The 27939-nt window shown below is 42.2% G+C and overlaps 2 protein-coding genes across 5 annotated transcripts in view; one reads left to right on the top strand and one right to left on the bottom strand.

Annotated features, from left to right (window-relative positions):
• LOC119646844 (rab3 GTPase-activating protein catalytic subunit) overlaps positions 1-27939 on the bottom strand; it is a 477376-nt gene that overhangs the window by 151342 nt on the left and 298095 nt on the right. The window lies entirely within an intron of this gene.
• LOC119646843 (vasorin) overlaps positions 1-27939 on the top strand; it is a 395527-nt gene that overhangs the window by 108080 nt on the left and 259508 nt on the right. For all 4 annotated transcript variants that reach the window (XM_038047465.1, XM_038047463.1, XM_038047464.1 and 1 more), the window contains exon 2: positions 21960-22009. The gene's annotated coding sequence lies outside the window, so the exon portion shown is untranslated. The remainder of the gene's footprint in view (positions 1-21959; positions 22010-27939) is intronic.

Below are 27939 nucleotides of genomic sequence, written 5' to 3'. Positions count from 1 at the left end.
ATCAATCTTTTGATAGTTGTTTCTTATTTATCGACGAAATCATAGAAAACAAATTAATCTTCAAAAATAGGGATGAACGGTTTCGTCCAGGGTAGAGGCGACTCATCAGACGCTGCCTCACCTCTGCCATGGGAGCAGAGTGACCGAAAGTGGCAACGGGTGGAAAACACTCCTTTATACCAAAAAACGTAAGAGTAAGTTGCTCTTCATTTGGTCCGGTCCAACATCAAGTGGATCAAACAAAATTAACCTTCGCTGGTTGACTTTCGGTTCCTCGAAAAGTTAAAATATATACAGTATCGTCATCATCATCAACGGCGCAACAACCGGTATCCGGTCTAGGCCTGCCTTAATAAGGAACTCCAGACATCCCGGTTTTGCGCCGAGGTCCACCAATTCCATATCCCTAAAAGCTGTCTGGCGTCCTGGCCTACGTCATCGCTCCAGCTTAGACAGGGTCAGGACTTTCCAGGCTGGATCATTCTCATCCATACGGATTAAAAGACCCGCACACCGTAACCTATTGAGCCGGATTTTATGCACAACCTGACGGTCATGGTATCGCTCATAGAATCGTTCATCCTCATGTAGGGGGCCAAAAATTCTTCGGAGGATTCTTCTCTCGAAAGCGGCCAAGAGTTCGCAATTATTCTTGCTAAAAACCCAAGTCTCCGAGGAATACGTGAGGACTGGTAAGATCATTGTCTTGTACAGTAAGAGCTTTGACCCTATGGTGAGACGTTTTGAGCGGAACATTCTTTGTAAGCTGAAATAGGCTCTGTTGGCTGACAACAACCGTGCGCGGATTTCATCATCGTAGCTATTATCGGTTGTGATTTTCGACCCTAGATAGGAGAAATTATCAACGGTCTCAAAGTTGTAGTCTCCTATTTTTATTCTTCCCGTTTGACCAGTGCGGTTTGATGTTCGTGGCTGGTTCGTTTTCGGTGCAGACGTTGCCACCATATATTTTGTCTTGCCTTCATTGATGTGCAGCCCAAGATCTCGCGCCAATCGCGCCAATCTGGCCTCGCACATTGGTCAGGGTCAGCCTAGTCAGTCATATCAGTTTCGTCGGGATATCGAATTCTCTCGTGGCCGTGTACAGTTTTACCCTGGCTATGCTATCATAGTCGATAAATAGATTGTGCAAATGGTGCCGATATACCAACAGTATTTCGACCACCCATCCATCCATATATAGTATAGCCATAGGTTATGTCAGTAAACCGCGAAACGTCGTAGCGAAGGAATGAGAAACGAAAAGCAGAGGGAACACTGTGAACGTATAATATAGGATCCCCCCCTCCCTCTCCTCTTAAGTTTTAGACCGCTACATGTAATTGCTCCTGGGCAGCGAACGATAAGGTTTGGCAAAGTACGAGAAGAGATGTTTAAATCGCTATCCATAAATGAACGATTCATGTACCGAACGTTACAAAAGTACAGAGAAACACATGACATTAAAAATCAGCCATGGGAGGGGCGTCCGAGGTCTGTACGTCAGCCGAATGTTGGGCAGGAGCCTAGAGGTGCTGTGAATAAATGACTTACGCCTAAATTAAAATAAATCCATCTTCAGCAATGCAAAAAACTGATAAAATGCTTCGTAAAAACTGAGCATCACAAAATCCTTTCTACGGATGAAAAAGTTTTTCCTATCGAAGAAAAATGATCGAGTGTATGGAAGGTCATGTCATGAGGCTAATGATCGAGCATCACGCGATCAAAGGAGCCACCCCCCCTTCTTCAGTGATAGCGTGGTGGGGAATTTCCTACCACGGTGTGACGGACATTTATTTTTGTGAAACCGGTTTCAAGACCAAATCAGCGGTGTACAAACAGATGTTAGAGACCGTAGTTGAGCCTCTGAATGAAAGCTTGTTTGAGGGTAATGATTGATGCTTTCAGGAGGATTCTGCGCCAAACCACAAGACCAAGAAAATTTAAAATTAGTTATCGGTGAACGTACCAGATTTCATAATGGCCTTCCGGAAGCCTAGACTTAAATCCATTGGATTATCTATAACCAGTAAAAGGGGCACAATAGTTCTTTAAGGGCGCGGTGCGACTTTTCCTTAACAGAATAATAATAATCTGTGGGATCAGCTTGAAAATGTCGCCTGTCGTCGTCAGCACTCCAATTTGGCTACTTTGAAGGTCAGTATAGTGAAAGTCGCGCATGAAATGCCGCTGGAAACAGTTCCCAAGAATCTGCAGCATTGTGTGAAGGACCGTGCGGATCATTTCGAATAACCACTATGTACCCTTACTTATAAGATTATTTTGTACCTTCTGGCATAATTTCAGCTTTGTATCTATTTTAGTTTTTCTGTAATAAATTTTCAAAATACTGACAGATCTTATGGTCCTGCTGTGTATATTTCTCCCTGTGGAGTGTGAATAACAACTGAAGTCACTGGTATGGATCAGAAATTGCAACATGGTGTTACAAAGGGTAGCAGGGGTAGTATGCCGTATATTCATCCGTTGTACGTTTTAGTACCTTTTTGTTTTACCTTCCTAATGTACTAAATGCATTGTTGTCCGAATTGCAAAGTATCTTATTCTCGGGTAAGTGCTGACAGTATCTTGAGCATTTAACAGAGAAGAGAGTTAGATATTTCAAATCGAAACGATAGATCATTGATACTTTTATGACATTTTCCTCTCCTTTGTTGAGAAATATTATAAAAAAAATACATTTTCTCAAAGAATAGGATAAAATGAGGTTAATTGCTTTTGGCTAGTGATTTTAATTCAACATTATCAAACAAGGAATACAAATGCCACTCTTTACTTTTTCGTGATAGATACGAATTACCTCTCTGATTAAACATCTATTTTTTCACTACCAATTCCATTTTATTATCGCCTTCATCCAATTTATTTGAAGGATCAATTCAATGCAATACAATTCCGACGTAAAGTAGTTAAAACTTGCACATTTCCATTATAACAACACTCACTCAGGCTACAAGAAGGATACCTAGAAAAAAACCTCATTAGATATTCATTGAGAGAAATGTAAGGTTCTATCAGTATTCTTACTGTCCGAATATTCTGTTTATATGAAGTACTTTTACTAAGAAATTCTGAAGGAGACGACGGTCTTTATTCAAAGTATTTTCATTCGAGCTGAAGACAAATTGTATCCGTAGGCGAGGCATAGACGGAATGATACTAAACTAGATACATTTCTTTGAAATTGTTCAAAATAAACGAAGTTGGTAGAAGATTTTGGAATTTAGATGAGACTTAGTATATATGTTTACTTTTATGTGTCAGCCTAGATTTAGAACCATGTTTCATAAATTAAGTGACGAAATACGAATATACTGTCTGACATGACATTAAATAAATTTAAAGGGCATGCAAACCTAACCAACGAAATCACCTTGACTGAGTAATTTTCAAGTTGATAAATCAACAAAACTAGTAAAAACAACTGTGAAAATGAATCTAGGTTTATTGAATATCCCTAAAAAAGATTCTGTTTCAGCTTTCAAAATTATATGATATTATTTGCTATACATTGTGAGGCATGTGATCTTTCCTTATTATCTTTGCCCTTTCTGACTACTAACTTGATCTACAAAAAAAAAATATAGCCAGTTAGAAACCCGTAACTCGGGGGTTCAGTTGTGAACACGTTAATAATATGACGATTTCCACCAAACTTCCCCGGATTATGTTCCATATTACGATCTATATAACTGCAGAATTTTATATTTCTGGGATGAATTTAAGTTGGTCTGAAGCAAATTAAAAAATTTAATATTATAATACACCATTATTAACATTCTTTGGAGGTCTGGCTATCATAGAGAAGCGTCACCATGATTTTTTTGTTGAGGATACAGGGAATCCGGAATCCGCATTCACTTGATGATGAATCGGACACCTTGAAAAGCAACTCACTTCCTCTCTTGTTGTCCACGGACCCCTCCCGGAACTCTCTGCATCCTCGGGAAAAAAATTCATGTCGACCTACTTTAGGTCTGAATATTCGAAGAATTTCACTTCAATATAATTCGCACTCATGTCATCTTTGCGATTATATAAATATATATAAGCGATTACCATCCCTGGCCCCTTCAGGTCACACTGCTCCGCTACCCTACAAAACCGTCAGTCAACTTTTTCGATCATCATAATCGTTTTCAAATTTTCAAGTTTCAACGACGGATTGAGCTTGCTGGACTAATTGAAATCATCTGACCCTGACCAATGTGCGAGGCCAGCTAAAGTAGCAGGATCACTTTCAAAACCATTCAACATCAATGACGATTTTAGACAAGGGGATGCCCTGTCATGCATCCGCTTTAACCTGGCCCTGGAAAAAGTGATCCGCGCTAAAGGATATGAGCCTCATCAACCACCAACATTTGGTTGGCCATATTCGAAGCGACGTCGACAGTCTGGCGGCAATATTGTTTGTGCACTTTATATGGGAACAAATTCAAATCATCCTTCAAAATGCGCCACAAAGTGGTTCCCCTACGATAAGACACTTTTTGGGTTCTGGGAAGCGTTCGCTCTGACCGATTCAACCAGTTCATTGGAACGTCTTGGTTGTTGATAAACGGTATGTTGATGATTTCACACTGCCATGTACTCAACAAAATTCGAAACCAAACGACGGATGGGATTGTCAGAGTGGTCCTGTTGGCCACGATATTTTCCATGATATGCACGATGAGTTAATACAACTTAACGAATATTTTCAATATATATTGTCACTATTGTCACTATTTGTGGTTAAAATTGTGCTGGTGGATGATTGATAAATGTTAAAGTTGTTTTCATGTCAACATAAAAGATGGCTAGGACTGGATAGGACATAGGTTGACTGTCAAAGGCAATGAACGCCTCTTCCTGGTAATGATGGATATGGGGTTGCACTTATCGTCAAAAAATTGCTAGGGAGGCGTCTTCGATGACATGGATATATAATTCACGCTAACCAGAACTCAGTAACTAAGATTAGTTTAAGTACTGAAGTAGAGGCAAAACACCCGAAAAAAAAAACGATGGCTTGATATGCTAGATGGTACTCCCGTCCCGTAATTCATCATCATCAACGGCGCAAAAACCGGTATCCGGTCTAGGTCTGCCTTAATAAGGAACTCCAAACATCCCGGTTTTGCGCCGAGGTCCACCAATTCGACATCCTTAAAAGCTGTCTGGCGTCCTAACCTACGCCATCGTAACATCTCAGGCAGGGTTTGCCTTGTCTTCTTTTTCTTCCATAGATATTGCCCTTATAGACTTTCCGGGTTGAATTTTCCTCATCCATATGGATTAAGTGACCCGCCCACCGTAACCTGTTCAGCTGTTTATCCGCAACCCCGCGGTCATCGCTTATAAATTTCGCCGTTTTGTAGGTTACGGAATCGTCCATCCTCATGTAGGGTACTAAAAATTCTTCGGAGGATTCTTCTCTCGAACGCGACCTAGAGTTCGCAATTTTTCTTGCTAAGAACCCAAGTTTCCGAGGAATACATGAGGACTGGCAAGATCATTGTCTTGTACAGTAAGAGCTTTGACCCTATGGTGAGACGTTTCGAGCGGAACAGTTTTTGTAAGCTGTAATAAATACTGTTGGCTGCCAACAAACGTGCGCGGATTTCATTGTCGTAGCTGTTATCGGTTGTGATTTTCGACCCTAGATAGGAGAAATTATCAACGGTCTTAAAGTTGTATTCTCCTATCGTTATTCTTCTCGTTTGACCAGTGCGGTTTGATATTGGTGGCTGGTTCGTTTTCGGTGCAGACGTTGCCACTATATATTTTGTCTTGCCTTCATTGATGTCCAGCCCAAGATCTCGCGCCGCCTGCTCGATCTGGATGAAGGCAGTTTGTACGTCTCGGGTAGTTCTTCCCATGATGTCGATATGGTCAGCATAGGCCTGTAGTTTTGTGGACTTAAAAAGGATCGCACCCCTCGCATTTACCTCAGCATCACGGATCACTTTCTCCGGGACAGGTTAAAGAAGACGCATGATAGGGCATCCCCTTGTCGTAGACTGTTCTTGACGTCGAATGATCTTGAGAGTGATCCTGCTGCTTTTATCTGGTTTCGCACATTGGTCAGGGTCAGCCTAGTCAGTCTTATTGATTTCTTCGGGGTACCGAAGAAATCAATATCATCAATATCAAATCAATCGCTGCTGACACTGTCGTAAATTCAGTTATGAATCTGATAACGACGGTCTGCGGAGCCTCCATGCCCAGGAAGACATCGACGCGCGGCAAACCTTCCATGTATTGGTGGACAGTGGAAATCGCAGAGCTCCGGAAGGAGTGTCACAGGCTCCGCCGCTTAACACAACGTCTAGGCGACCGGAAGGAGGCATGTACCATAATGATGGAGTACAAATCAGCCAAAAGGAGACTCCGCAGCGCAATAAACAAGAGCAAAGCTCACTGCTGGCAAGATCTGATCGACGAGGTGAATGGGGATCCGTGGGGACTCGGTTACAAACTTGTAACCCGAAAAATCGGGGCTCTGCGGAAACCCTGTTCACTTAAGGCCGAGCAGATGGACCGCATTGTGAGGGCACTCTTCAATGCACACCCCGTATAGGATGGTGACGTCGGCGCGGAAAGCGCAGAGGACTGTCCACTTTTCTCTGTAAAAGAGTTGGAACAGGCAGTCCTCTCTATGAAAAATAAGAAGGCGCCAGGACCCGATGGTATTCCAGCAGAGGTGTACAAACTGGTATTCCAACACCGGCCAGAACTACTGGTCGGCGCATTCAACGCTTGCCTGAAAGAGGGCATTTTCCCTGCTCGTTGGAAAGTTGCGAGGCTTGCGCTGATCCCTAAAGGTAAAGGCGATCCCGAACTGCCGTCTTCATACCGCCCACTATGTATGCTTAATACTGCTGGGAAATTGCTCGAAAAGCTCATCAGAAATAGACTCGCTGAAGCGATACGCGCTGCCGGAGATTTATCTTCCCGGCAGTTTGGTTTTAGGGCAGGGAGATCCACAATTGACGCTGTCATGCAGGTCGTGGACGCCGTTCGACGAGCAGAGGCACATAGCCGCCGAACTTGACGGGTGGAGCTCCTCGTAACGCTTGACGTCAGAAACGCCTTCAATTCCGTAAGATGGAAAGACATTCTAGGCACACTAGACAATACCTTCAACATGCCGAACTATCTCTTACGGATTTTGAGGGACTATCTGAGAAACCGCTCCCTGCTCTATGAAACACTAGAGGGTCAAAGGTGGATGGAGGTCACGTCGGGGGTAGCACAGGGATCCATCCTAGGGCCGGATCTCTGGAACGCTACCTATGACAGTCTGCTTAAACTCGACATGCCAGAAGAGACGCGCCTGGTCGGCTACGCAGATGATGTCGCAGCGCTTGTTGCTGGACGCACTGTCGAACAGGCGCAAAGCAGACTCGGCATATTGATGTGACGGGTAAGCGGATGGATGACTACTCATGGATTCAACCTTGCATTGGAAAAAACCGAAGTAGTCATCCTGACTAAGAAGAGAATTCCGACCCTGCGTCCCATATCGTTCGGCGAGTCGATAATCGAGTCAAAATCAGCGGTAAAGTACCTCGGGTTGACTCTTGACTCAAAGATGAGCTTTTCTGAGCAAATCCAAGCAGCAGCTAACAAGGCTGCGGCTGGAGTTTCGGCGTTAAGTAGGCTAATGGCAAACATTGGGGATTCTACGTCTAGTAGGCGACGTCTCCTGATGAGCTCAACGCAGTCTGCCCTGCTCTACGGTGCAGAGGTATGGGCTGGCGCTCTTAACAAGGAGGTATATCGTAGACGCCTCGCGCAAGTACAGAGACGGGGAGCTTTACGGGCGGCGTCTGCGTACCGCACAGTCTCTGAACCGGCCGTGATGGTGATCGCGGGAGTTATCCCCGTTGCCCTTCTTGCTAGGGAGCGTCAGGCCATATACAAGCGATGAACCAAGGGAGGTGGTTGCTCGCGAAGAACGGCAACACACTCTAGACGAGTGGCAGCTCTCTTGGCAAAATGAAACTAGAGGCAGATGGACTGCGCGGCTCACTGGCAACTTAGGTGCGTGGCTGAATCGGAAGCATGGTGAGACTGACTATTTCCTTACCCAATTTTTAAGTGGGCATGGAAATTTTCAGTCTTACCTGCACAAGATTGGAAAGGCGCGTTCTCCGCATTGTGTGTTTTGCAATGGAGTTGTGGACGACGCCCACCACACTTTTTTTTCTTGTGGAAGGTGGGATGGGGTTCGTCAGCAGCTTTATTTAAACACAGGGGATCTCTCCCCAGACAACACTGTGGAAGAGATGCTGAGGACTGCTGACAGCTGGAATCGTGTTGCCCATTACGTTCGGGCCCTTCTCGTTGCTAAGAAGATAGAACTCGACCGGTGGAGGAGCCGGATGGCAGGGGGTTCCTTGAACTGACAGTTCCCTTCCTCCTCTCCCCTCCCGTTGGTGAAAGGAATTGCCTGATTTGAAGGCTCCGCAAGGCGGGAGAGTTCGGGGGCTGGCCCGAAGTAATGTGACAAACGGTTCCAGGCTAGCTCTCTGACGATGGGGAGGTGTTTAGTTGGTAGTCCGACGACGTACCGCATCGGGAGTCCAACACTGTGTGCCTAAATGCATCCACCTACCCTACTCCAAAACAAAAAAAAAATGCTATCATAGGCGGCTTTAAAATCGATGCAAAAGATGGTGCAACTGATGTCCATGTTCTAACAGTTTTTCCATCGCTTGCCGCACAGAGAAAATCTGATCTGTTGCTGATTTGCCTGGAGTGAAGCCTTTTTGGTATGCGTCAATGATGTTCTATCCGACCTAGCAAGATAGCGGAGAATATCTTATAGATGGTACTCAGCAACGTGAAACCTCTACAGCTGCTGCACTGTGTGATATCTCCCTATTTATGTATGTGATAGATAATGCCTCTTTGTCAGTTGCCAGGCATTGATTCGTTGTCCCACATCTTGAGCATAAGTTGATGAACCACTTGGTGTAATTGGTCGCCTCCATATTTAACCAATTCAGCTGTAATTCCATCGGCTCCTTGCGACTTATGATTTTTTAAGCCAATGAATTCCACGGACTGTTTCTCCTATACTTGGTGGTAGCAGTATTTGTCCGCTGTCTTCAGCTGGCGGAACCTCCAACTCGCCGATGTTCTGGTTGGTCAGTAGGTCATCAAATTAGCATCAAATCAAACATCAAATTAGCATCGAGGTGTATAAGGCTTCATCCTGCTGACTTGTTGGTAAAACTTCCGCGCCTGGTGCGGTTGATCCCTATACTTTTCTAGTTCACAGAGCTGTTGGTTCCGTCAGGCTTCCTTTTTCTGTGAAGTCGCTTCTCCGTTCGACGAAGTTCGTGAGAAGTCTCTGCGCGTGCCCGCGTTCTGAGAATGCAACATTACTCGGTATGCAGCATTCTTCCGTTCCGTAGCTAGCTTACAATCATCGTCAAACCAGCCGTACCGACTTTTCTTGCGACTGGGGCCAAGTATCTTTGTGGCCGGATCAATGATAACGTTTGTCAGGTGGTTGTGAAGATCATTTGTTGATGCTTCATCTCCAGGATCTCTGTTGACTGTGGCTATTGCGGCACCCATTTTGCTCTTATAGGTGTTGCGGAGGGCTGTTTTGTGAGTGGCTTCAGTATTCACTCTCACCTGATTATCAGAGAGGATTCTGGGTGGTGTTGTTATTCGAACTCGGAACACAATGCCAAAGAGGTAGTGGTCCTGGTGGCGGCGTTCGATCAATACCTGGTCAATTTGGTTGAAAGTGGTCCCGTCTGGAGAAGCCCACGTATGTGTGTGGACCGCTTTCCGCGCAAACCAGGTACTTCCAACAACCATTTCGTGTGACACTGCTAATTGAATCATCTGCAGTCCATTATCATTGGTATCCCTATGTTAGCTATGGGAACCGACGTCCCGCCTGAATACGGGCTCCTTCCCTACTTGACTGTTGAAATCTCCAAGTATGATTTTGATATCATACTTGGGACAGGCTTCGAGGGTTCGCCCAGCTGCTTCATAGAAGGTATCCTTCCCCGACTCTGCAGTCTCCTCTGTAGGGGCGTGAACGTTTATGAGGCTTATATTTCTAAACTTGCCTCGCAAACGCAGAGTGCATAGCCGTTCGCTTATGTTTTCAAAGCCGATAACAGCAGGTTTCATTTTTTGGCTGACTAAGAAACCTACTCCGAGCACATGGTTTACTGGATGGCCACTATAATACATGGTGTAGCGACTCTTCTCTAGGAAACCGGTCCCTGTCCAATGCATCTCCTGTAACGCTGTTACATCAGCCCTATATTGGGACATGGTATCGGCTAGCTGCTCAGGAGCTTTACCTCTGTACAGGTAGCACACGTTCCATGAGAAAATGCGCAAATCGTTATTTCGTTGTCCTTGCCGAGTTCGTTGTTGTATTATCCGTCCAGTCCAAGGCTCCTGTTGTGGCTTCGTAATAAGTTGTTTTCCGTGTAGGGTTGTCAGTCCTACCCAACCCCCAACCAGGAGGACCAGTTGGTACAATTTGTCCCGGTTTTAGGCGGGGGAGACTCGCCTTCATCCTTCTCTGTCTGCAGCTTTTCGTTAAGAAAGAGCTCCTATCGGTCACCACGTGGAGGTGGAGATAGGGCTTGGTAGTAGAGCTGTTGGTGTTGGTTCAACAAGCGTTTCCCAGGTTTTATGCTCCATCGTGTGTACCAATCCACGTTTCGCCCTGGCACCTACGCTACCCGTTGACCTACCCACCCACAAATTTTATAGTACCCTGAAATTAACAGCTTCGTTTGTCACCCGTGACTTTTTTGACTTGTCTGGAGAATGTGGTGAAGTTTAGTAAGCAATGATGTCTTGTCCCAAACGAAACAACCAAACGCAATAACGTTACAAATTTTGAATTTGCACAGCGCTTTCCCCAGCTAGAGTTCCTCAACCTCCCTCTCTATATTGTCGCTGATTCAAACGAGTGTTTAATGTCTTCCTGCACACACCTCAAGATGATATTGTCTGGATATACGGTGCCCTGTCTCCCGTTTTAAAGCGCAAGGAATCTTGATGAAATTGGCGCTGTCTCGTATTTGTGGGATTAAATATTTAATCGCTCATTAGAAAGTTGTCGTTCCTCTCTACTGTAAAGTCTCGAGGACTTGTACTTATAATCGGTGCTTCTGACCACCAAATATTGCGCTTTAGCGCTCGTTATATAATTCAAACATTCAGACATAACTAAGATTCTGAATATTTCGGTTTGCAAATATCTGCCTGCATTTTTGACATAATTTGACTGTTATCTAGACGTCCCTGGTTTGAATCCCAAGTGTGTCATGAACGTTTGTGTTCGCCATTGACAAAACTTTGACTCAACTTAATGTGATAGTAAAAGCTTAAGCTACGAATCATCCAACAATACCTGCCTCCTGACTATCATAACTCACCAAAAAATTAAATTTTATGTTCGTTCCAATAATGAATTATATCTCGGCACATCATTTGCACCAATAGACCCCAAAACCCTACTAAATAAGCCATTTCAAAGGACTTCTAAACCTACTTTCGCTTGTCAAATAAAACTCCCGATACAGGACATATTAAATTAGAAACGTGGACCATTCTCCCGCCATTTCCTTCATATTCCAAAAATTCTACAAATTAATTCTATTCACTTAGGGATCCTGCGAAAACACTCACCTCTTCGTTTTAACACCGTCCAAGCTTTTATATTATCATCATATTACGTTTCTTTTTATCCCGTCCCATCTTCACTGTCCGCTCTCGGAAAAATACTTCCACTCAGCTTGTCCACGATACCATAGAAAAACGATAAAGTTTTCCTTATGTGAAAATATGCAATGTCATCTTGTGTAATCTCCAACATTTCGTAACGATCGCTTTTTCCCAAGGAAATCCTTTTCGTTTTTAAACCCTAATAAAACTTGAAAACAAATGGGTCGTACCGGTTAAAGGGGACGATATTCTCTCCTTTGGCTAAGGTTGGAGGTGCGAGTGTATTCCAAAGTATCTACATATGTCCTTTATGTAGAAATGTTATTGTCGCGGAGAGTACATGGTACGTCTGGGATGTGGAATCTTCCGGGAAAACGTAAAGATTGAAATTTTTAAGTTTGGAATTTACCATCTGTTGAGGTTGGAGAATTCAAGGGGAAAGTTTTAGAGACTAAAGTTTTGGAATGTTTTGTTTTTGGGCAACTTTATAATTGCCTGAATAATTGCTGGTATTTTTGGGAATTTAGTTAGTTACCTTTAGAGGTATTTATTAATTATATTCATGAACTAAATTCTCCTTCATCCTGCAGTGTTCATGCTCCATGGGCGCCTAACACGTGGGCTCAAAAGCCATTCACTACTTATATTCTTTTTACTTTCTTACAAATGGGGACTCGACTTCTATCAATAGCAAGAGTGAATTTAAAATGCATTGCGGAAACCAATATTGACACTATTCCCTTTGGCCGACTCCTATGGGGCGATGTTCCTCCACCCGCTTCACATCGCCAGAGTTTCTTGCCATTCGACCAGGCTAAGTAGTGAAAAATTCACGCTTTATAAACTTTTTAAAGGACAACTTCTTTAATAAGGTTCCCGCGGAGAAATGGACCTGTTCGCTTCGTAAAAGAAATGAAATTCACTTGAATTTTCAAGTGGCTACGAAATAAGCCAAGCAACTACGATAAAGGACTGGCAAAAAACATTTCTATTATCCGCACAACACCCTGAGCTCAAACGGAAAAGGGAACAAAGGAAGAGTGGTAAATTTGCTTTGGGATTTGAAATAGGGTTCACAGTGTTTAATGAGCATTAAAACAGGAATAGGAACTAATTTTAGACAAATTAGCTAGGCCATGATGGAAGTGTAGTTAAGTCATTAATCTTGGGCTGGTGTAGTCCTAATGCCAATAAGTAGTTTGTGTTCGGGCGCGAATATCAAGGATAAAATTGCTTTACATTGTTGCGGTTTGGGCTTTAATTTGTTTTTCATTTCATTTGAAATTACATGCGTAACCAACACTAATTTGTTATAGATTCTAATTAAATAAATGAAGAAACCCTTACGCCACTTACAGATGAACTCTGTCAAAACAGGTCCCAAACTCGTTTGAAAAAGGAACAAAGGCAAGTAACACAAAAGGTTCTTCAAGGAATACGGGATGCCTTTAATAGTATTCATTATTAACTTATCTCATTTTTACCCCAGTGAGATAGTAACTACCCTGTTAGGTGCGATGCAAATGCTCAACATATTTGTTGGGGCAGTTGGGGCAAATGCAATCCAAGAGGAGAGAAGCTATTTGACTTCATCACTTCAGCTGGTCTTATGACTGCAAACGCAAGGTGCGACCCTACGTTCGTGGGACCGAGAAGAATCGAAGTAATTGACCTAACAATCTGTACCTCAAAAGTGTTAGAGTTGATTACACACAGGCGAGTGCTAGACAAGGTCTCACTGTCAGATCACCGATACCTAGAAGTCAATGTGACCATTGCGAGCGAACAGTCTGCAGTGAAAAGACGGAACCTGGATTGAACAAAGTTCAGTGAACTTCTTAGCAAAAAAGTACAGTTCCCTAGGCGACTAAGGACTTCTTTAGCGCTGGAAGATGAATTGAAAATTCTGAACTGCACATTTTTAGAGTGCTATGAAGAGGCTTGTCTTATTTCCTGAGGCCAAAGCGGTAAAACGGTTCCTTGGTGGAATCGGGAACTGCAAAAACTCAGGAAATCAACCAGGCGACTTCTGAACCGTGCTTGCAAAAGTAATAAGAATGAAGACTGGTTAAATTTCATTAACTCACAGCGAGAATATAAGAGGCTCGTTAGGTGTTCGAAACGAGACTCCTTTAGAGCGTACTGTGAGGAATTTGAAGGCGGACTTCAAGGCTGTTCAGAATCCTCAAAAGGGATGAGTTGGCCAAGTTGGACTCTCTTAGAAAACCCGGCGGTAATTTCACGAGCTCCAGACTAGATTCAGTACAGACCCTCCCACCCGGGAGAACTGATGAAAGAAGTGACATGGCATCAACACGCGGAGATTGCTGTGCGCTGAGGTGGGTGTCGATCACTATCGGGAAGGGCCGCCCCCAAGAGGTGTGCTTTCACCACTTCTGTGGAGTATGCTGATCGACTCACAACTATGCGAACTGCAAAATTTGCCAATACACACTCTAGCTTATGCTGATGACGTGGCTGTGCTTGCTGTTAATCGGGATCTTGTAGGAATATACAACGTGCCGTTGATTTGATAGACAGCTGGTACCTCAGAAATGGTCTTTCAGTTAATCCAAATAAAACACAATATGACAATATGCAACGGTTTTTCAAGCCGAAGTTTATGCGATCCTAAGGGCAGCAAACTGGGTGATTGCCGAGCGATTGAAGGGCAAGCGCATCGCAATCTGCAGTGATAGCCAAGCTTGAGTAATCATTTGATCACCTCGAAAATCGTCTAGGAATGCTGAAATCGTTTGAACTCTATCTCTAGACTCAATACGGTGCAACTACTTTGGGTAACTGGTCATTGTGGCGTAGAGGGAAATGAAATCTCGGATGCTTTAGCGAAAGAGGGGTCAATCTCCCCTATGCCGGGACCGGAATCAGCAATTGGAGTATCAGTAGCATTGGCTAAGTCTGTCTTCAAAAACTGGGAACAAGCTTCCCACAAAATGACAGGTGGCAGAGCCTAAATGCTGCTCGACACACAAAACTTTTCCTGCCCGAACCGAACATGCGTACCACAAACTTTATCCCGTCGAAAAACAGGAGAACTTGCAGGTGTATTGTGGGCATTCTGACAGGCCGTAATTCGCTAGCTGGGCATATGTTCAGAATAGGAATTACTCAAGATGATACGTATTCCTCCTGTAATCAGGAAGCAAAATCCGCGCCTATGAATGCATCAGGCATCAGATCTTTGGTGCCGATGTTCTCCAATTGCGACGGGTAACATCACATCCACTAACGGAAATCCTGAGATACGTTAACGAATTCGGAATATTCCGTTAGACAGGGGTGACGAGCACAATGGACCAACACGGCCTGAATGCTCAGAAACTGTAGCTTCTCCCTCCGAGAGAAAACGGTAATTGAGAAGTAGTTTTTGTAGCATTTTTTGTTTTGTAGAAATTGACGGGAGGATGGGATAATTTGATGCTTCTCAGACCGCATGATCAAGTGATATTTCATTTCGCACTTTTCATTTATTTGTATCTTGCTTTTTCTTGAGGTCAAATCAGTATTCCCTCTTTATTCTCCCATTTTAAGCTTCGCGTTCGTATATGTTTTCCTATTTTCTATTTCAAGTTCTGGTACAGTCCTATGCATCGAATATCGAACGTAATGACACGTGAAAATTTTGCTAATCGTGTGAGAGAAATTAAAGGGCCCAAAAGTATACCCTCATTCTCAAGCCTAGCCAGTACAGAGGCACACAAACGCGCTTCAGTGGAACTCTATTATTAATATATATTATTTCGGTTTTTTGGCATAACGCTGCTTGCTTAGTTAACTTTGACCAAATAGACAATGCTTCTAACAGTGAAGAACTTTTTCAGACCTCGGTCTTATGCTTTGCCTCTAAAAATGTCAACCCTTGGATAGTATCCTTTCTTGAATCCAAGGAGCTTTAGGTATCATCTACGGGTTGGACGTTATCTGTCAATTGTATCTATTGTAGCTTGATGAGCTTGGAAATCTCAGACTCAGAGAACATTTCGTACAAGTAATGGTTGTATCTGATTGGACATGACTCCCTTCACACTTCGCTTAGGTTGTTTATCTAAGAGCACTCCTCCCTTCTCGTTTTCTACATTGTTCCCCAAATTAACGTCGCAACTTTTTTTAATTTTGAAACAAGATGCCAAATTGGTATTTCGGTAGGACTGCTACCAAAACATGACATAGCCCGTAGAATGTGCAAGGGATACAGGTCGAGTCTTGAAAATGAAATCTCTTGAACTTCAACAAGTGGCTAAATCCAACAGTTTCTCATAACCAAATCGTATTTGCTGCAGAACATAAACGTCACACATTGCTCTCAGTGTCAACTTAAGCCCAACCATAATTGAATTGCAAAAGTTCGAAAGTGCAAATTAATAAGTCGTTGCCATGGAATAGGAAAAACTACTTAAAAGATCAACCATTCCAGTGGAAAAAGCAATGGTTTTGATGATGCTCTCCAACATATATTCTCCTTGGGTTAAACAATTAAATTCTGAAGTGCATTCCTCATTGCATCCATTGTCTGAAATCAATTTCATAAACAATCATTCCAATTCTCATTTCAATTTCATGACCCTAGAATCTCTCACCGAGTTAAATACAAAATATTTCTAAATTCAAATATGAATGCTTCATTGTGTTTCATTAAAGTATGAATGTTTGTTGAATATACATATGTATATGGAACAAAGGAATATATGGATATATGTCGGAAAGGACTGACTTCAGTCTCAAAGGCTAAAGGATGCAAACTGAGTTTTGGGGATTTCCATTAAAATTGAATAAGAACAGACTTATAACGAACAGGATTTGTTTTCGAAGACGATGCATATTTGTACGCATCATACGTATCTAGATACATGCATATGTATGCATTTATGTATCTATCCAATGAAGTTTTGTATTCAAAATGGTTATTAAGGAACAGCACGACTAGTGTCTCCAAGTTGGTGAAGAGACAATATTAAATGTCGGATGAAAAGACACTTAGTTCAACAACTCCCAGAAATAACTTTAATAGAAATAGGATCAAGTGGATTTATTGCAGTATTTGCATAATTTAGATGCAGTCTATTGTGGCTTAGGAACAAAAGCGACTAAGAGAAAATTAAAGATTGAAAAGTCATACCACAAGTTTGAATGAATTTCACTGAGAGTCTGCTGCACTTTGGGGAGAGCTTTAATTATTTATGTCCCAAAAATGGATGAGCTGTTATTATTGTAACCACAATGGAATGCCTGGAAAGACCTAAAACATATATTTTGAACTGGGAGAGTTCCCAATTCCGAGACTTCCGAAGCAAAAAGCAGCACATTCAGAGTAATAATTCATAAAAAATGGAAGAGTTCTTGAACAAGAATTAAGTAAAATTACTGGACTACGGTTGTTCCGATAAACACACCTGGAGCCCAACATTGTTAACTTTTGGCAACGTGCTTCTATTCTCCCAAGGACTTGTAGACAAATCTATCACTTTGGTCTGTCTATTCAATGCTAAGGCCCCACCTGTTAGCTACCAAAAATTGGCTCGACACGATCTCATATCTAAGATGTTCATTTCGTATTTCAGCTGCAACACACTGTGAGGTTGGGGTGAGAAATGTCAGATATATCCACTTTTTCAGATTGTAACAAGACAAAGACTACCCTCGTTAACTTTAATTTTTCATCGTGCAAAGATGGGCTGGGTAATAAGTTCAACCGAAGACTAAGTACATTATTCTTAGGCACATCAGGCACAATTTTAGATTCATGCGGAACAAAGCCGTTTTGTTTGAGAACGAATCCCTTGTGTATATGAAAAGACAAGGGGTTTTGGTGTATCCATTGGATTCACTCTGCCGCCCATGACAGAACCAAAAAATAGAAAAGGTACGATCAACAACCTTCCCCCTTTCAAGGGCATATCAGCCTTCCCAAAACCTAAGGTTTTGGCTACCGAACAATCCTTAGTTGAAACATCGTATCAACAGGTATATAAACTGAACTTAATAGTAAACAACAAGTAAAAAACAAGTCGGGAAACCGGAAGCTTGACGCTTCAGATATAAAAGGTTTTGTGTTTCCCTATGTGAGGAGCATAATGTAGTTCTCCATTGGCTTATAGCATTGACCCGAGATATTTAAATCGCTCAGTTCTGGGCAGGTTACCACCATTGCCAGAACTCAGCGATTTAAATATCTGGAGGGGCAGATTACTGCCATTGAAAGAACTGAGCGATTTAAATAATAATAATAAGCCAATAAAGAACTGCGTAATGAAATGTTTCAAGCATTAACGCCACCTGGATGAAGTGACATTCCGCAACTAGTGTTCTTTGTGATCGACGTATCAGCGCACGTCCCAAATCTAAAATTTACTGCAATGTCGTCCGTCTGTCACTCTCTATAGTTTGAGTGTTGACTATAAAGGACAATGAACGGCGTCTTGCGGTACAAAATTCCGAAGCCCTAGGATGAATTTAAGGGGGGTTTTTCAGTAAATTTCTAAAAAGTAGTAATATACTATTAGTAAGTTTATTTGAGCAGATATCGGAATGGGACATATTTTGAGGCCTAGATTTCATCTAGGCGCACCACTCTGATTTTTTTCGGATTTTTAGGTTGGTAGTTTCCGAAAATGAGTCCTGTCTAACTTCAAGTGCGTACATTTTGACTCATTACTCACGCACTTTGCAATTTATGCCAAAACTAATATCAGTTTCGGAAAGTACAAATCGAGACCTTTCATTTGATACCCTATACAACTATATCCGGTGAAAAAAATTTTTGAATCCCCCCTTTGCATGTATGGGGAGCCCTCCTTTAAACTCCACCTAAATTTATGCTACTCACTGTATGCGTGGGATTTCATAGTTCCCATCTGTCCACCAAATTTCGTTCGGATCGGTTCAGCCGTTTTGGAGAAAAATGCGTGTGACAGACAGACAGACATTGAATCGATTTTAATAAGGTTTTGTTTTACACAAAACCTTAAAAACACGCAACAAGAGTATTAGCACATTATGCCATTAATATTTCCACAAATGGCACCACCCTCACCTGACTTCTACTAGTAAATACCTTCCAGGAAAATTAATTAATCAGAAAAAATACTCCTTTCTGACCCCATGTGAACTGCTAATGCCCATTTTCCTCATATCTTGATATTTAAAGTACATAAGACACTTACATAACGCATATATTCAACTCTAAAGCACCCCCACACTAGATAAAGCCAACATCATAGAGATTCCTTGCATACAAAATATCATTGACACTCTCACGCCCAATAAGGAAAAAATCGAGACTAAAACTAAAATCTAAAACTTAAGTTCCTCTGATGAGCATACATGTTTTCATAAAACATGTAAAACACGCTATCTTCGGTACATTCAATCCATCTAGTTTCCGATCAAGATAACTGACACCCTTTGAAAAAGATTCTTGTGGACCTTACGGCCTTTATATAAACATGAACACCTAACAGACAACCCCGACAGCAAGTAACATACGTACTTCTGAATAAATCAGAACTACATCTAGAAGTACCTGCAGCCCACAATAAATAGCTGCGCTCAGAGACAAGTATGACCAGATACTTACGTTCATCAAGTCTAATCAACAACGACCGTCACATTCTGTCGTAAGAGATACTGAGACAGATTTCTCCATCTATAAAACCGCAATCACCCTCAGAATCCAACCAAAACCCTCGTACAAACTCCTTCCTTCTGCTTCCGTAGCGACGACGAAGTCATCGGCATATGCACATTTTTTTGCGGAGCTCAGTTAGGCTCTTAAGAAGATCGTGTATCCTTCTATTGAATGTCAAATAAATGGACCTTAGATAGACCCTTAGCGGCACCCTCTTTCAAGGGTTTTCCCACTTCCCTCACTTCTTAAGTAGGTGTCCTCTTGTCAGAGAAATTACTCTCCCATAAAGTCATGATTTTGCATTCACTTCACGGAACTTCGTGCACATCAAGTCAACTAAGGTAATTTATAAAAATTCGAACTGGGCTAACAACCTGTCACAGTCCTTCGCCGACCACGATTTAAGGGGGCCATAATATATGTTTGCCTACGGAATCGTGGAAGCGGACAAATGAAGGGAAGAGGTTGAAGGGTCTATTAACCGCTGCAAGTGGCGGCGAGCGAGACGCGCTCGAACTCCGATACCGAGCAACATGCCAGAAAGTTCGCGCAGCGTAACAAAAGGGGAGTTGTAATGGCGTTGGTCAGGGAAGTGGAGGATGCCGCAAAACGCAATGATTTCAGAAGTCTATACCGGGTAATGCCGCCGGGCTTGACGATCTCTTTGCAGCGTTATTTATTGCAGTAAATGAAATATGCTACCTCTACTCGTACGGAAATCTTGGGAATCAGAAACCTTTCCCTGAGAGAGGAAGAAGGGGATGATCGTTAAGATTCCCAAGAAAAGCACCCGTTTTGGATGTGAGAATTAGAGGGATATCGGCGTGCTCCCTGCCGTCGCTAAGATAATAGCTCTGAATTACCAAAAATACCTCCAAAGGTTGATCGACAGAGAGTAGGTTGATTTTCGCTTCGAATCCTCCTGCGTTGAGCACATCAACATTGCGCGGAGTTTAGATCTCCACTGCACCTGCTTTCATTGATTTCGAGAAAAGTAAAATGTCAGAGGAATTTGAGATCTAAAGCGGACTTCTTCAAGGTTGCATTTTGTCATCGACATTCTAATCGATCTTGGCCAAATGACTCCATATTTGGAAAGAGAGGCAAGTAGAGTTGTACTGAAATTAAACACCAACAAAATAAAGGTTCTCAAGTTGACGAGTGATCGTACCCTCCCTATCTGCAATAATGGACAAAGCATCGAAGGCGTCGATCAATTTCTATATTTGTAAAGCGTGCCCTCCTATAAGCCCTCGTCAACACCTGTCAAAGTCGTATCATCGGAATACAATAGCCTGATACTATTACAAATGAAGAACTTGGTCGACACACACACCTACCAACCGTACATAACGTAATCGGGAGGCAGAAATGGCAATTGGATAGGCTACACAATAAGGAGGGGTAGTGGAATTCACTCCCTCAAACTGGCCGACGGGTATGTCGCCCCAAGGGCACTTGGCGCAGAACCGTAGAGAAGGAGTGTGGGCGTCTTAGGAAATCCTGGCGGAAGCTGAAGCACATTTCGGGTAACCCGAAGCGATACCCCACGAAGGGGTAAATTGACCTTAAGGGAGTTGAAGCACATTTCGACAAAATGAAATTCATAGGAAATAATTTTCCTGCGTCAATACATTGCTAAAATCTTGTGAGTAGAAATCTGTCTGAAAACTTTCAGAGAGAAAGATCAATAAGCATATAAGCATACACGAAGTTCCAAGTGTTGTATTTAAACCCTCCTTCGGGTTTTTGTTTTTATCGAGAACAACTCATCATCATGTGGGATAAGTTTCAAGTCGTAGTATGTCATTAGATAGCGTTAAGTCAAAGTAGCACATGAAGGGTGATTCATCATTCTTCCATTAATCCGACGGTGACCTTTCAGATTCAATGCATTATTGCATCACTTTCGAATATATGGAAGAATTTAAAGGGAGCTGGTATGAACACTCCTTAAAGGAAGGCGATAATCCACTGACTGCGTGATAGGCTGAAATACGTCTCCACAACGCTGAGCAAAAGCGACCTCTTTTCCTATTTCCTTCTCATTTTTAGGCCTTTTTGGCACCAATTTGAATTCTGCTACCGTCCAATAGTCGAATTACTGATTCACAATGGCCTGATTGGTTTCATTGTCTTACATAATTTGAAGTCAAAGTCAGCTTCTCTAAGAAATATTTAAAAATTGTTTCACATATATTTGCAGTCCCAATCCTGCTTTGCATTGCATTTCTTCAGAAACAATGACCTGTGCTGCTGGCATTCATATCTTAGACTTTTAGTTCATCAATCGCTCGAAAGGTTTTCCAGGTTCAGGGCTCGGGAAATAGAGGAGTGGCGTATAGTGTAGCTGGTTTAAGAAGTTTAATGAAAGAGTCGACCGTCTTGCAAAAAATGTAGCCCTATTATTCGGATCTGACGTTAGAATTGACATGTGAAACGGGGAATAAGTTTCTACATGAACAAGTATTGACTCCGTTTTATCTACTAAAAATACTAAATGTAAATATAAACTCGATTTTCAACCAATTCTAAACAAACATGACAAATTTTAAAGATTTTTTTCTCTTTTTATGATTTGCAGATCTAGCCTTCACCTCATCCTCTTCATTGATCTCGAAATCTATTGGAAAAGTAAGTATTGGATATTTTCCGCAACCGAAAAGGTTGCGAAAAACAAGAAGTCTTTATAGCCACTAGATGTCTATCCATAACCAACTATAGAAGGTGATAAGGAAATGCATTTCGGGAAATCTAAAACGTGAAAAACATTCTAACGGAAAACCGTGAAGGTGCCTATAGGATTCACAGACAAATCCTACAACATGGCTATGAAACGCATGGAGAAACCTTTTTCAAATAATAAGAAGTAGATTGGAATATTCGATTATCATCTGATAAATAGAAAGCTTTTCAAAGCCAGTTCAAAGATTCCTTACTTGATTTACATATCCTTGAGCTGATGTGAAACCATAGGCAAAGTCCATCGAAACCTTTCAATAAATAAGGATCCTCCATTTTTCGACTAGTATGATTTACAGATAAGGCTGACGCAGCAAAGCCTAAACTTGTGGAAATAACTGTCAATTCAGCATCCCATTATTCTCTTCTATTACCGCCTTCTTGCTGAGGTTGCAGGGGAAGCGTGCACCACGCTTCATGGGGTCAACAATTAGAAGATTGCATTTTCGGGGAAATAAAAAGGAATATAAATGATTTGTATGTGAAAGTCAGCAGGGCCAAGGTTTCGCCTGATGACAACTCAAACTTAGACACTTTTTTTAGGAATTGGGAGCCCTAAGTCCGCAACCACTAGATGCCGGACCAGACCTGGTACGAAACCGTAGGAGTCTATGTCCCTCTTTTAACTGAAAGTTAATTCTTTTAAACAAGGTGGGAAAAAGCTACCATCTATAAACGGCGAGACAAAATGAGCCTTGGTCCATATGAGAACTTTGGAGGACAAAACGTCCACCAGTTCCCTTCTCCCTAAACGAGAAAATAGGTACTACAAAAGACTTGCATCCTTTGAGTGTGTTCAAAAAGTTATTTTTAATTCCATCCTATCTTCCCGATAGTCTAGAAAGGACATTGCTTCATATCAAACCTATCAAAGTCTTTATCGTTTTGAGAATCCTTACAAAGTTCCATAATTTTGCCTAGAGCTGCGAAATGTAACCCAGATAAGGAGTGGTGCAGACTTCCAAACAAAATAGGGTAGAAACGCGTTATCAAAAGCTAACAATGATGGCACGTAGACGAGGAATTGAGTGGTTCCCCATAGCTGATAACGATTTTTACGTAAAAGGCATATGCAAGGAAGGAATGACACTAGTACCAGGTTGCGCTCCATCTCACAATGACGTAACCATCTATATCTCTGCATTTTCATCTGGCACAATTTCTCTGACAAAAGTTCAAACCTTAACTTAACTTTCAATTCATTATTCCATCCCAATGTAATGGTACTTCCCAACTCAATCTCCAGATGTAACCCAAATACCTCAAAACATCTACTCGCATCACTTTAACCTTGACCAAAACCAGGAGCAATTAAAAACGTGACAAAATACTTTAATGGAGGTCGACTCTTACCTCGAAACTTGTAGCTTCTCAGATTAAAAGTTGAGATGGTTGGACCAGTCGAAATGCTGGATGAAATTAATGAATCTACCGGTCAAAAGGCGGCCGGCTCATATTTTCATTATGGTCGCCTGAGAAAAAAAAGAGGATTCCATGATAACCATCTGGGTCTTAAATTCGGGTTAAGAACGTGCTTCTACCGTTTTTAATGTTTTCTTTTTTTGGGACGAAGAAAAAAAGTGAACCGCATGCTTCCTGCAAGAACGACTCATTATTTTGTGTAGGAGTGTGCAGCCATTATTATCATACTTTGTATACGTCTCATATCTCATTTTTATAATTAATTTAATTATTAAATTTTCGGGAGTTGGCTGCTGTTGTTTCCTGTCCTGAGGAGATTAAGAGATTTTAATCTTTTGGTGTTGTGTAGGTGACACGGCCTTGGGTTAGATAAATTTTGATAGCGGGTTTGAAGAATTTGATATTTATATTCACGGCATTAATTTTAATTGCTTGTATGATAAAAAAGCTGATTTTGATGATGTACCGCCTACGAATCAAATAAACACATCCTCTCGCTAGAGGCAGTGGAATATGATGGATTTTATGTGAATCGGAGATCCAATGAGTTCGCGAAGCATTCGGCTCCTCACTGTTTCGACACGGAGAGCTGGAGAATATTCTTTTTTAAATTAAGGATAAATATTGCAAAGAGGAGAATTGAAGCAGGAGGATGACATGATATTTTAAACAATTTAAGGATACCAGTAAAATATTACTATTTTTTTGAAGATAACCCTACGATATCTCCTTTTCTCGCTGTATCGCAAAATCAGTAGAATAGATCTGCGACTTAGCGACACAGAGATTGATATTCCGTAGCAGCCCCCTCCGGTTTCTGGAATGTGCATGTATTAGGTTGTTGCAAATGAAATGTCGGATTTTTCAATGAAGTGAAGTTAGTTATGATTTTAATGTTTAAAACTGCCTCAAGGTGACTCTGGTGGTATGGGATAATTGAGTATAAATAGTCGTTCATTCGATCAAGGAGTCATTTCAGTTTCAATCGTCATTGAAGTTCCAAGTAAAACTCAAAGAAAAAAGCATGGAAGGGAGTCAAAAACGTCTACTTTTTCTATATGAATTTAAACTTGGTCACAACGCAGCGGAGGCAACCAGAAACATTTGCAGAGCATTTGGAGCTGACGCAGCAAACGAACGAACGACACAGCGGTGGTTCGAAAAATTCCGATCAGGCGACATGACCCTCCAAAGTGAACCTCGTGGACACCCAGGACCATCGATCGACAACGACGAGTTGCGTTTGATAGTGGAATCTGATCTCCGATCATCGATTCGTGACATTGCAGAGAAAATAGGCGTACACTATTCGACAGTATCTCGGCACTTACAACAGCTTGGAAAGGTGAAGAAGCTTGATAAGTGGGTTCCGCATGAACTCAACGAGCAAAACATGGCGCTGCGAATGGAAATATCCAGTTCTCTACTCAACCGCAACAGGAACAATCCCTTTTTGCGCAGAATAGTGACATGCGATGAAAAGTGGATATTGTACGACAACCGTCGCAGATCAGCGCAATGGCTAGATGCCGATCAGCCTCCACAACACATGCCAAAACCGAGCCTTCACCCGAAGAAGGTAATGGTAACTGTTTGGTGGTCTGCATCTGGAATTATTCATTATTCGTTTTTGGAGCGTGGTGAAACAATTAATGCAGAGAAATATTGTGCCCAACTTGATGAAATGCACGAGAAATTACGTGTTCAGCGGCGTAGATTGGTCAACAGAGATGGAGTGATACTGCTCCATGATAACGCCCGACCTCATGTTTCCAGAATGACGGTCCAAAAATTAAATGAATTACGATATGAGACTCTTCCTCATCCACCATATTCACCCGACCTCTCGCCAACCGACTACCACTTTTTTAAGCATTTGGATCACTTTTTGGCGGGGAAACAATTCAGCAATGAAGTAGCTGTCAAAAGTGCCTTTGAAGAATTTCTTAGCTCTAGAAACCCAGACTTTTACGAAACTGGAATAAATGCCCTTGTATCTCGTTGGGAGAAGTGCATTGAAGCTGCTGGTTCTTATTTTGACTAATAAAATTAATTTTCATAAAAGTTATAGTTTTTTGAAATTTTACTCAAATATCCGACATTTGATTTGCAACAACCTAATATATCGAAGTCCCGAGAATAGTCGCTTTCTCCAACTCGTGCGCGAATTCCAAAGGTATTAGCTGGACATTCTGAGCCTAAGCGAAGTAAGATGGTGGGACTTTGGAGGATACTCCTCTCTCTTTGCCACACTAATGGCGCTGTGCTCTTGTGCTGCTAGATCTCCTTTCGCTGCCTTCTTTAAAATCTGGAAATGCAACTATTCCAACACCAAGATCAAGTTGAAACTGTTCCGTGCTAGTACTCTTTCTGTGTTGCTATACGGGAGTAGCACAAGGAAAGTTAACTCAACCGTCTGCGACGTATCATCAGAGTACGATGGCCTGATACTATTTCAAACGAAGAACTTGGTCGGCGAACTGGCCTTTCATCCGTACGCGATGTGATCGGCAGGCGACAGTAGATAGGTCGCACATTAAGGAGGGGGAACAATGCCATTGCTGACTACACCATGCAGTGGAACCCACTCTCCCAAGATGGCCGACACGTGGGCCACCCTAAGAGCACTTGGTGCAGAACAGTAGAGGAGGAGTTCGAGCAACTCGGGAAGTCCTGTGGGAGCTGAAGCGGATTTCCGCGAACGGTAGCATTGGCGCGCTTACCCCACCAAGGTGTAATGAACACTCATGGATTAGAGTGGTCGGTTGTTTGATCCTGGGTGGCCGAAGAAGACCTAGAGGGAAGAGCTATCCCAAAACCTAAAAGAAATTGGCTAAATGACCGTGAACATCTGTCAGCAAATACTGCAGCTTCACTAAAGCACTCGGTTGACACATTTTGTGCTAGTCAGGCTCGGGGGGTCGTTTGAGCGCTTTGATCCTTCACGTGTGATTGTTACAAAATCAACCTGTTCATACCGAAGCGTTCGCACCAGATCTAAAAATAAGCCAACCAATAAAGGAATTTGCGACGGCCTAGCGAAATAAACCAGAACGCGAACTAAACTTGGAAAATAAAAAAACCGCTCGACCGCGCGCGTGGACCCATGAGTCTCCGGACCCGAATGCCGCGATCGAGGAGAGGAACCCACGACGGATCACAGCTTCAATCATTGTTTTCTCTGCCTCAGATTTTCATTATTTGGAGGATGTCCCTATATCAGGAGAGTCATGGCTCCACGTGCGCGGTCCAGCCGTTTTTTAAGGTTTTGTTTGTAAAACAAAACCTTATTAAAATCGGTTTACTGTCTGTCTGTCTGTCCGTCTGTCTGTCTGTCTGTCTGTCTGTCTGTCCGTCACACGCATTTTTCTCGGAGACGGTTGTAGCGATTGGCACCAAATTTGGTAGAAAGGTGGAAACTGTAAACGCTCACGCATATAGTGAGTCACATCCTTTTACGACGAATTTAAGGGGGGGTTCCCATACATACAAAGGGAGGGTGCAAATTTTTTTTTCATCCAATATAGTCATGTGGGGTATCAAATTAAAGGTCTCGATTAGTACTTTTCGAAGCCAGTCTTAGTTTTGACATTTGTTGAAAAGGTGGGGGGTGCGGGGGGTTGAAAGTAGTCATTTTTTTAACGAACCCATTCTCAGAAACTACTCAACCGAAAAATCTGAAAAAATCAGGGGGTTGTCAATATATGGTGCGTACGCTCCGAAATACCCTCCATACCGATACCTGTTCAAATAAAGTTAATAATAGTACATTACTATAATTTTTAGTAATTTACAGGAAAACCCCCCTTAGGTTCACCCTAGAACCCCAAAATTTTGCAACAATATAGGCTACAGTACAGAGCATGATCCTACCAAATTTGGTGAAAATCGCACTATTACTAACAAAGTAATACCAGGTCAAAGCTGTCGCTTCTCTGCAAATTCCAGACTATGAATGTCAATATCACTTGAAAGTGGCTATTTTCACATAATATATGCATATTTTACGCGCTACATGCTAATAAGACAAATGCACACCCAAATCTCTTTGTAAAAGAAATGCACAAAACCTTTCATACTTGAAGCGTCTAGCTTCCGGCTTCCCGACTTGTTTTTATTTTGTAGGTTTAACTCGCGTTCTGGGTTATCTCCTTAGGCCATCGCAAATTCCCTTGTTCATTGAGTTTTTTTTTAGATCTGGTGCGCACCCATCGGTATAGAAACGTTGATTTTGTAGAAATCACACGTGAGAGATCGAAGCGCTCAAAGGATCCCCTCCCCACCATTTCCGAGCCTGGCTAGCACAAAGACGTGCAGTAACGTGTCATTAGTGGTTCTTATGTGGATCTAAGCATCAAATTGGAGAGAGCCCTTTAAATTTTAAGGCGACGTATAAAGAC

The sequence above is a fragment of the Hermetia illucens genome, chromosome 1 (genome assembly GCF_905115235.1).
Source record: "Hermetia illucens chromosome 1, iHerIll2.2.curated.20191125, whole genome shotgun sequence".
NCBI classification, from domain to species: domain Eukaryota; kingdom Metazoa; phylum Arthropoda; class Insecta; order Diptera; family Stratiomyidae; genus Hermetia; species Hermetia illucens.
Note: the sequence above shows the minus strand (reverse complement) of the source record. Positions and strands in the feature narration are given on the sequence as shown.